The sequence below is a fragment of the Numida meleagris genome, unplaced genomic scaffold (genome assembly GCF_002078875.1).
Source record: "Numida meleagris isolate 19003 breed g44 Domestic line unplaced genomic scaffold, NumMel1.0 unplaced_Scaffold666, whole genome shotgun sequence".
NCBI classification, from domain to species: domain Eukaryota; kingdom Metazoa; phylum Chordata; class Aves; order Galliformes; family Numididae; genus Numida; species Numida meleagris.
The window spans coordinates 4019-14151 of NW_018364881.1; the positions used below are offsets into that span (position 1 = coordinate 4019).

Here is a 10133-nt window from a genome sequence, read left to right on the forward strand (position 1 = left end):
ATAGATCAGGATTACAGGGAGGGCAGGGACAGATGACATAACGATAGTCTACAGGCCACCTGACCAGGATGACTGAGTGGATGAGATGTTCTACAGGCAGACAGGAATAGCTGCACGTTCACAAGCCCTAGTCCTCACCACCTCAGTGCTTGTTGGAAGAACAGCCCAGCCGGGCACAGGCAATCCAAGAGGTTCCTACAATGCACTGATAAGAATTTAATTCCCCAAGTAATAAAGGAGCCAAAGAGGAGAGGTGCTAAGCTGGACCTCATTCTCACCGATAAGAAGAGGCTGGTGGGGAACGTGAAGCTCGAGGGCAGAAGTAGCTGCGCTGTCTGTGGCGTGCTGGCATTCAAGGTCCTTGGGGCAGCAAGGAGGGGACACAGCAAGTTCACTTCCCTGGACTTCAGGAGAGCAGACTTTGACCCCTTCAGAGACTTGCTTGGTAGAGTAGTGCAGGATCAAGCCTTGGAGGGAATAGGAGCCCAAGAAAGCTCTATAACATTCAAGGATCTCTGCCTGCAAACTCAGGAGTGATGCATACCAACAAAGAGGAAGCCAGGCAAAAATGCCAGGAAGCCTGCATGGATGAATGAGCAGCTCCTGGACAAACGCAAACACAAAATGGAAGGCTATGGAGGGTGGACACAAGGACAGCAAGCCTGGGAGGGATATCGAGAAATTGTCTGAGAAGCGAGGGATCGGGTTAGGAAAGCTAAAGCCCTGATAGAATTAAATCTGGCCAAGGGTGCTAAGGGCAACAAGAAAAGCTCGTGTAAGTAAAATCAGTGATAAAAGGAAAACTAGGAAAAATGTAAGCCCACTCGAGAAGGAAATGGGAGACGCGGTTACCTGGAATAAAGAGAGGGTTGAAGTATTAGGGTTAGAAAGACACTAGGGCCAAAAGAAGCTGCTATATTATGCTTATTCTCCAGTAAAACAGATGTTTTCTTGCAAATAATACGTATATCTGTAGTAGCTACATGCAAAATGGAAAAAGGCCAAACAAAGGTTGACATGGAACTGATCCCCGGGTCCTTTTTCTTCCCATGATGTCTTCTACCTTAGATGGCATCTCATCGCATCTCAAAGCTAATTACTGATTCAGCACAGGCAAAAAGCAAAAAACATCTCTTCTTCTATCTCCTAAAGAGATTCCCTTCTAATGTCCTAAGCACCACTGTCAGAACACGACCAGAGGTCAGGAAACAGAAGCTAATACATGTGTCATCAATGCGTAGACAGCATGTCAAGCAGCAGCCAGTCTAGGATAAAATTAACACAACATGTCAGAAGCTATTCAGACAACACCTGGAATTCCTTGTACGGAAGAAATCATGACAGATGTCAACACTAAAGAATGAAGTAAGTATCAGCCTGGGGTAGTCCACATGGGCGAAGTTACCTCAGAATCTGTGGTTCTATTTCTCAGCAGCAAAAGTACTGTCAGGAATCAAGTTTTCCTTCAGACACAGCACCTACCTACCCACATTTTGCACCACTCTATCGACTTAATCCCAGTTGATCTTCCTAACTGTCTTGAAGTCATACATCACAATAGCAGTATCTCTTGCAAATAGAGATTGAAGTTATATTAGTTGTATTCATTTGACGTTACTTACTGAGGGCTTTGTAGTCTTCTCATGCATTGTTTGATTGGATAAAAGCTTGAATTTTTATAATATCATTTATCTAAGATTGTAGAACATCAAGAACAACAGCCACTTACACTTGTTTAGTGAAGAGTAAAAAGCCAGTTGCTGAATTCATTTAACAGCCCCTGACATGGTCTATGAAATACTGCAGGTGATCCCCGTAACGCCTTCTGGCTTGATACATCCTGGGCACTGATTGAATCTATAAGAAAGAACCCCAAAACAGGTCAGATAAAAGACTGTTCCACAGAAATTGCTACCCAAAATGTTTACCAAAAAAAACATCAGGGAGCTTTTGCTGCCTTCACTTACTTGGTCCTTGTGTGCACATAAGTAATCCAAATGGATTCAATATGCCTTCCTCTGTTTATAGCCATGTCACTGGGACCGAAAACAGAAAATGCGCACTTAATTCATTTTGCAAATTACAATTCTAAGCTTCTTTCTGCTGCTCAGCTTCCAACTTCTCTTTGGCAAAATAAAATGTAATGGAGACATGTTCATCTTACAAGATACATGCGGTAAGAGACATGCAGTGAGACTTGAAATCACCCCCATAAAGAATGTGGGCCTTCAGAAACACAGACAGAGAAGAAGCGTATAATGAAACAATCAAATGCACAGAAACTCTTTGACATGAAGGTCACGTGACAGATGCTGCTGCTGGAGTCAAAAGCAATGTAAAATAATAAGCCTCCAGAGTGGACTGTCTACTCCTGATTCTCGGATCAGAAGTTAGACAAGGTATTGGACTACATTTAATAGGATAGAGTGCTATTTTCATGAGTTGGAGGTAGAGGTTGTGGGGTTGTTTTGTTTTGTTTTGTTTGTTATGATCAGAGCATGTGCTACCTAAGCAGGAATAAACACAGATACAAAGGTCAAATAAAGCGGTAACAGGAGTGCAAAACATATATTTCACTTGCAAACATTTCATTTACAGCATTGGAGAGAGATATTTTCATTGCATTCCTGTAAATGTGCCCAACCTTATGCTGAATAATCACACCATCTATTTCATGTCCTCAATTCTCCAAATCTCTGGGCAAATGGGAAGAGAAAGGGACTCTTACTCAGGTACGCTGAAAACCGTGCTGCCTCTCTTCAGCTCATGAGGAATCGCAGTGATAAAACCGCATGATGATAAATTAACGTAAAGACATATTACATACCTCATATTGTCCAATTTCCAAAGCACCAAATCAGATGGTGAAACGATAAGTAAAGATTTCTCAGATGTGTTTTTTCCCTCAGCTGTTCTGCTTGAGCAGAGTTTATTGCTCATATATCACAAAGAGAAGTAACTTATATACAGAGATTTTTTGGGAGAAGGAAATGACTTCCAGTAAGTTGCAAACTGAGGAGGAGATAATTGTGCGTGGTGACTCTTTGTGTTGAACAAAACTAGTCAATAAGCGTGCATATAGACAGCAACTGACAAGTACAAGTACAACAGAATTAAGGGATTTCATACCTGGATGCAAATGACTGCTAGAACTTGTTACTTCAAAAAAAAGTCTTTCTGGAGTTGAAATCCTGACAAACAAGCTAGCCTCGATGGCAAGCCTGAAGATTCATAATCAGGTTCTCATTGGTCAGCCACTAATGCTCTCGGTTGCATGTTGCCATGACTCCAGATGAAGTGCTCTGGACTAGCATTACAGTAGTGTCATAGTTTTATTATTTTTTTGCTATCAGTATTCCACATCATAACATCATGTAGCACACTGGGAGTTAAAAAGTTAATGTTCCAGTTCTGTGGAATGTTGATATTTCCAGGTACCTGGTTCTCACAAGAGAAAAAGAAAGAACTACATCTCCCAGAAGACTTTGCTGTTCTGATTCCATTTTCCATTTAGAGGGAAAGATAAAACTGTTTGTGAGTCCCAAGATTGCCCCTTTCTTTTACTGCTCGTCTCTGCGGTGTGCACTCCCTAGCCATCTCACCTTCAGCATTAGAATAAGGTCTTCAGTTTTGGACATTCTCTCTATCGTTTAGTTGGTTTATTATCTTCAATCCCAATTAACCTGTATTTCTGCTATTATAATTTGTAAATTAACATCCCTCCTCAGATCGTTGCCATTGTTTTTTGTTTTTCCTTTCCCTCTTAATTCCTTTTCCCTCCCCCCTCTTTCTTTTCTTGGGCCTGTGGACCTGCTGTCTCCCTGTCACTGAGGCAGACAGATCTAGTTACTGGTGCATTGGCCGGGAATGTCCAAACTGAATCTAAATTTTCTAACATTAACAAAAAAAGAGATTTGTTAAAGTGCCATACAGAGACACGCAGAGCGCTGTAGCTAGCTTTGATTTTCATAGATTAGATTATAGGCTGGGTGGTCTGCAAGACTCTGGACATGGTACTGAGATTTTTCTTCTTCTTTTGGCGCCATAACAACTTCGAAGCTATTCTTGATTTTAGAAGCAGTGTATAAAGGATTAAATGCCATTATGTTCAGAATTTTAATTCTTGGAACGCACTGGTTTCTTATTAAGTTTCTCATTCCCTGTTCTGGAGTTTTATATACACACACACAGCCAATTACGGGCACTGAAGGAGACACCTACCTGGTACCTGTGTGCAATATTGTATGATTTGAGTATCGACAGTTACATCCCAGAAGCAGTAGCTAATTTTACAAACAACACAATGTTTAAACTGGTTTCCAGGTTTTCCTCTCAGTTCCTTCTACATTTTCAGAACGCTAAATTGATGATCATGTTATCAGCCTCCTTGAATGTATTCTTCTTCATTTACTTCATCTGGAGAAAACCTTCCACAAAACCAGAGCATGTTGAGTGGCAGGGAATATGGAGGGGTTTAGGAAAAATTCTGGAAGGATGGGGATCCCCAGCATCATGGGATTTCACTCTTGAATACCTGTGGAATCCCGAGAACCTAAGCAAGTATTTAAGACAGGGATGTTGCTGCTCACGTAGATCTGAAGATGCTTGAAGATGCTGATCTTTTCCTCCCCGGTACTTCAGGTTCACAAATCTTCCTGACGCTCCACTAAACATACGTACACCAGCTAAACATCAATTATTGCTAGTTAAGCATGTACGTGGCCAGTTATTTATCTTGCAACATTGGCTCACTCAACACTCGGCTGTTATTTCTGGACACCTGCTTGTTCGTCCTCACATAGAGAGAAGTATGGAAGGAGGACAGAGGGGGATATCTGGATGCCTGCCTGTCTGCCTCTTGCATCCCAACCTAACCACAGAGGGAGACAATCCAGCTTTGTGTGGAGGCCCTGGCTTCTCTGACATTTGACGAGTCTGTTTTCCTTTTGCTGAGGGTCTCTTACCCAAATGGAATAGCCTTACAGCATGCTCTCTAGTCTGTAATACCCACACTATATGCAACTATTGCGGTTTTATAAGTGACAATTAGTCATGTAATTCAACAGCTGTATTTCTAAAATACATTACTGAAATCAATGCTCTTCCTACTTTTTCGAACTATCTCTTCCTAAGGGCAAGTTACAAAATATGTTGTGCTCTCCTTCTTCAGATCAGTTCCCTCTTTCCAATATCCAATGCAGAAACAACATCCTGCTCCTACAAGTCTGGCCCAATGCGTTTTCCCACTCACTTCCTACCGCTCCATTTCAGGGTTTCTGCTGTGTCCCCACAGAGCCACGGGGCGGTTCTCGCACCCCCCCACACACACACCCCCCGCCTTCCCCCATGACAGCTCTGCGGTCTCTGCTACCCTCCTCTGGCCACCGGGCAGTACTGCAGGCACCGCTCGAGTGTGCTGCCTGTGTTGGGACAGTGCAGTTTGGTGTGGGTTTCTTTTCTGCTCAGGGAGCGCTACAACCATCACCACGCTATGCAACGGGGAAAGATTTGTATGCGTACAGTGTGCTTACCTTTTTGGCCAACCAGTCACCGAAGCTGGGTTCCGGGGCATTACGGGACGCGTAGCTTTCCATTGCTCAAGCAGCATCCAGGCAAGGATCAGCAGGTGAGCAGGCAGCAGTGCTTTTTTCCCCCCATCAGTCCGGCATGATGCATTTTCCTGCTCGCTTCCCGCTTCATTGTACGATTTCTGCTGTCAACTCGCAGAGCCACGGAGCAGTTCTCACGCCCCCCCCGCCTTCCCCCACGACAGCTCCGCGGTCTCTACTGCCCTCTGCTAGCCACCGGGCGGTACTGCAGGCAGCACCTGCGCGGGCACAGGACCACCCGCTGACACGACCACGCGCTGAGCAACATGGCTGCACTGCATGGACATGTCTGTTTACCTGCAGCACACGGCGGGGTGCCCAGAGCCGTGAGGGACTGCGACATTAAGGAGCTTGGTTGCCTGGAATGGGACAGGCAGGTTGGAAGAGCCTGTTCAACAGATCCTAGGTAAATTGGCAACGTGCCACTTGGGGTGACCCTGGAGCCACTCCGTGCCAGGGCTACTTCACGCCAGCACCGCATGCCACCAACTGCCGAGCTGCTCTGGTTCTTCTGCTGCCAAGAGCACTTTTGAATGGCCAGGGAGTGGTGCAGGGCTGGCAGCGGACGGTGACACCTGTCAGTCCACTACGGCAATGAGCCAATCGAATGCCGCGAGGCGCTCAGCGGCAGCTGTGAGCTGAACCGGTACATTCCTGGGGCTGCGAACATGGGCAGAGATGGATGAGGAGCAGAGCAGAGAGTGGCAGCAGGGCTAGACAGGTGCCCGCACTGCCCTCGAGCACTTGTGGTACTGAATCCCTCTTCCACACGTGGCATCAGCGAGGACCACTGTGCTAGCACACGTGCACGCGGTGATGGGGTGTGCAGCTGATAGTCACGTACCACACCAAGCAAATTGGGTGGCGCGGCGTGCACAGGGGCCACTGGGACCAAAAGTGGCCTGCATTCTCAGGGTGGGCTCAGGTGTAAAACCGCCCGAAGAAATAGATGGGGGGCATCCTGGATTGGAAGCGGGAGGAGAATATCGCTGAGCCGGCAGTCCAAGCGCCGACTGCTCATGACCTGAGTGCCTCAGAGAAACAGGTGCCTCTTATACGCTCTCGGGCACATGCGCACCGCCACCTGGAGGACTGAGCACACTAGAGATTGGCGGATTAGCTGAGCAGAGCAACCACAACAGACACGCGCCACTTCTGCATGCCTGCGCGCATGCATCCTGCTGCCTGCCACACCAAACCGAGACAGCGGCACTGCCGTGGACTGACCACGCGGTGGCAGCACAGGCCACAGAAACAACTTCTCCCATGCTATTCACGCAGCCCGCTCCACGGTCCCCGGCCTTCCGCTCTCTCTTGCTTTTTAGAACAGGACAAGAACACAACGTTAAAACAGGAGGGGATAAAGAAGGGGGGGAGGGTGAGGGGATGGAAAAGACAAAGAAAAACCAAGCAAAATGCCTCCAAGCCCAAGAAACCTGTGCTAAGTGCTTATGAATATCTCTTAAAAATAATAATAACAATAATAATACTAAATCTTTGAACTGATGGTGTCATCATGCTTTTCTTTTTTTTTTATTTTTATTTTTTGCCAGCATCTGAGGTGATTAAAAAAGCTGGTGCCAATAGGATGGGTGCATGCAGTGAAGCCAAGGGTGGTTCGTAACGATTAACAGAGCAACACAAAACAGCTGAGCAACTTTTAGAAAAAGCACAGTAGTAACAGCTTCCGTACCTGGCCTCACCAGTCCGAGATTCCATCCGGTTCGCCCAAGGCTTGAAAATATCCACAGGATCAGTTTTGATACGGAGTGATTCGTTGGCAGCTCTTCCCTTCACAACCGGTGCCAGGATCTGCCTCCGGGCGTTCTGAACACGGGCACCACGCTTGAGATTTACAAGCGTCCTCATAACAGCGGGGCTGCCACTCACAATTCTCATGGATTCGGCCTGCTTTTGACCTGAAGGAAGAATTAATAGGAAGCATGAGGTACGCATAAGCCATCATGAATCACACTTCTCAGCATCGCCTGTAGGAAACAAATAATGGATTTGGAATCAAATCTCGGTACAGCAGTTAACATACAATGCCACCCAAGAATAATACGAGCACACTTCTCAAGGAGGCAGTGGACTTTAGGACGTCCCTCAGGGAAATCCACTACAATTTGCCCATAGACACCTCTTTAGCAGATATTCTAGATCCAGCAGTACATTCTGTTTGACAGTACGACTCAAAAACACAAGGGAAACAAAGGGAGTTTTACATAGGCAGAGGAAAAAGAACTGTACATTTCTTTCAGTCTTTAAAAGCAGCACATAAGCAATCAACAACAGAAGCCATCCCTCAAACACCGCTATGGGAAACATAGCAACAGAGAAGAAAGTATCGACGTTCCCCCGAACTACTACTCGGTGGAAAAAAAAAGAATGAAAAAAAAGAAAAGAAAAAAGAAAAAAATAAGTTGCTCTTGGACATTACCTGTTTGAAGGCATGTACCAGCCTCATACTTCAAAAGAGTTTAAAAAAAAAAAAAAAGAAAGAAAGCATAACCTCCTCCAACATTATGTGGTTTTGGTCTGTTGCTCAAGCAGCATCCGGACAAAGATGGGCAGGTGAGCAGGTGGCAGTGTTACTTCTCCCATCAGTCTGGCCCGAAGTGTTTTTCTGCTCACTTCACTCTCTGTTTGAGGATTTCTGCTGTCTCCCCGCAGAGGCACAGCGCAGATCTGCTGCCCCCTGGCCTTCACCCACAAGAACTCTGTGGTCTCTGCTGCCCTCTGGTGGTCTCCGGGTGGTACTGCAGGCAGCGGCATTGCATGCCGCCTGCATTGGGTGAAAGCAGTTCGGTGTGCATTTTCTCTTGTGCGCCGGGAGCACTAGACAGTGTTGCCATGCTAGGCAACAGGGAAAGATGAGTACAAAAAACAGAAAAGTCAGGGGAAAAAGAAAAATGAGGGATAGCGGAAACCAAAGGGGGACAGAGCGGAAACCAAAAGGGGCAAGGCCCAGGGCAACGCCACGTGGAAGGCCCAGGCGAGGGCAAGGCCCAGGGCAACTCCGCGCGGAAGGCCCAGGCGAGGGCGATAGTGAAGGCCAAGAGAACACTGCAGGGAACAAGAAGGCAAAGGCAAAGATAACAGCAAGAGAAACCAAGGCAAAGGCAAGGGCAAGGAGACCTCAGGAGGAAAAGGACAGGCAGCTTTCAGGGTACCCTGAAATGCATTACTGAGCTCTAGGAGCACTGTACTGAGTCTCACTAACTTATGAGTAAACATTGGTGGGTGTACGTTGCGCTTACTGATTACAACCACCAGCACACAGTCAGGAAAGCTGAGGTCCACGGCATCCCAGGAAATGGAGCTTCCCATTTCTTGCTGACTTCATGAAGAGGCACAGATCTCCATGCAGTTCTGCCACCACCCAGAAGCACCACAGTTCGCTGCTACCACTTGTTGAACACCATGCAATAATGAAGGCTCAGCCCCGCACATGCAGGGGCTGCAACCTGTGCACACTGCTTTTACCAGCAGCACTGCACCGAGACACCTGGGGCTGTGAGTCACAACGATGCAAAGGAGTGTGGTGATCGGGGCACGGTCGGGGCAGGCAGGGAAGCCTGCGTGCTCAGCAGTGCTGGAAAAACTCACCGAGCGCACCCATCACTATGATCCACAGGCTCGACCGCACCCGCAGAGAAGCAGAGGCTAAACCAGTGAAGAACAAGAAGACAATAAGAAGCTGAAACTATGAAAAAGACAAAAAGAAGCTAAACAGATGAAGAAGCAGCAAACAGAACAAGAAGCTAAACAGACGAAAATGAGGAGAGGTTAAACAGATGAAAAAGGAGAAAAGAAAACAAGAGACAACACCGATAAAGAAAGAGAAAACAAGAGACTAACAAAATAAACAAGAGAAGAAAAAGAGAAGAGGCTAAACTGATGAAGAACAAGAGGCTCAACCCAAAAGAAACAACTTCAAAGCAAAGAGAACACTGAGAGCAAGGAAGTAGGAAGTGGTAAGAAAAAGACAGCAGGTCTGTAAGTCATCCTAATGGACTAAAAGAACCTCAGGAACAACTCCATTGAATCAAGGTCTAGAATAAGGAAACAGATCTGGATGTGCACTGCTCCTTCCTCTTGGGAGAAGCCCACAACAGTCCCAAAGTCAGATCCGAGCCATGGCAGGACATGAAGCTTTCTGTCCTGCCCTGTCTGCACAGAGAGCCGCAGATGGCTCACTGCAGGTGAAACGGCACTCAGCACAGACAGAATTCTGCATCGCTGCCTGTGCAATAAAGTACAATGATGAAGGCAATGATGAGTAAGGGAAAACAATAAGACCATTATTCTTAGGAAAGAGAGAAATTAAAAGAGACAAAAAAGGCCAGGGCAAAAAGCCAGAACAAAAGCAAGGACCCAAACGTGGACCCGCACTGAAGTCCTCCAGGGCCACGCCGAAGTCATCCAGCCCTTCATCCAGACCCACACATCGAGCTCCACATTTGGACCTGCACTCCGATCCCCCAGCCCCACACATCTGGACCCACACGTCCAGCCCCACAC

General features: G+C 46.6%; 2 long non-coding RNA genes across 3 annotated transcripts in view; both read right to left on the minus strand.

Annotated features, from left to right (window-relative positions):
- Positions 1-375, minus strand: part of LOC110391951 — a 2989-nt gene extending 2614 nt beyond the window's left edge. For both annotated transcript variants that reach the window (XR_002434187.1, XR_002434188.1), the window contains exon 1: positions 279-375. This is a non-coding gene — a long non-coding RNA (uncharacterized LOC110391951). The remainder of the gene's footprint in view (positions 1-278) is intronic.
- Positions 376-387: 12 nt separating this feature from the next.
- Positions 388-6092, minus strand: LOC110391952. The gene is made up of 4 exons (XR_002434189.1): positions 5532-6092; positions 1968-2036; positions 1786-1857; positions 388-467 (listed from the first exon to the last, which is right to left on the minus strand). It is a non-coding gene; the product is annotated as an uncharacterized LOC110391952 (long non-coding RNA).
- Between the last annotated feature and the right edge of the window lie 4041 nt (positions 6093-10133).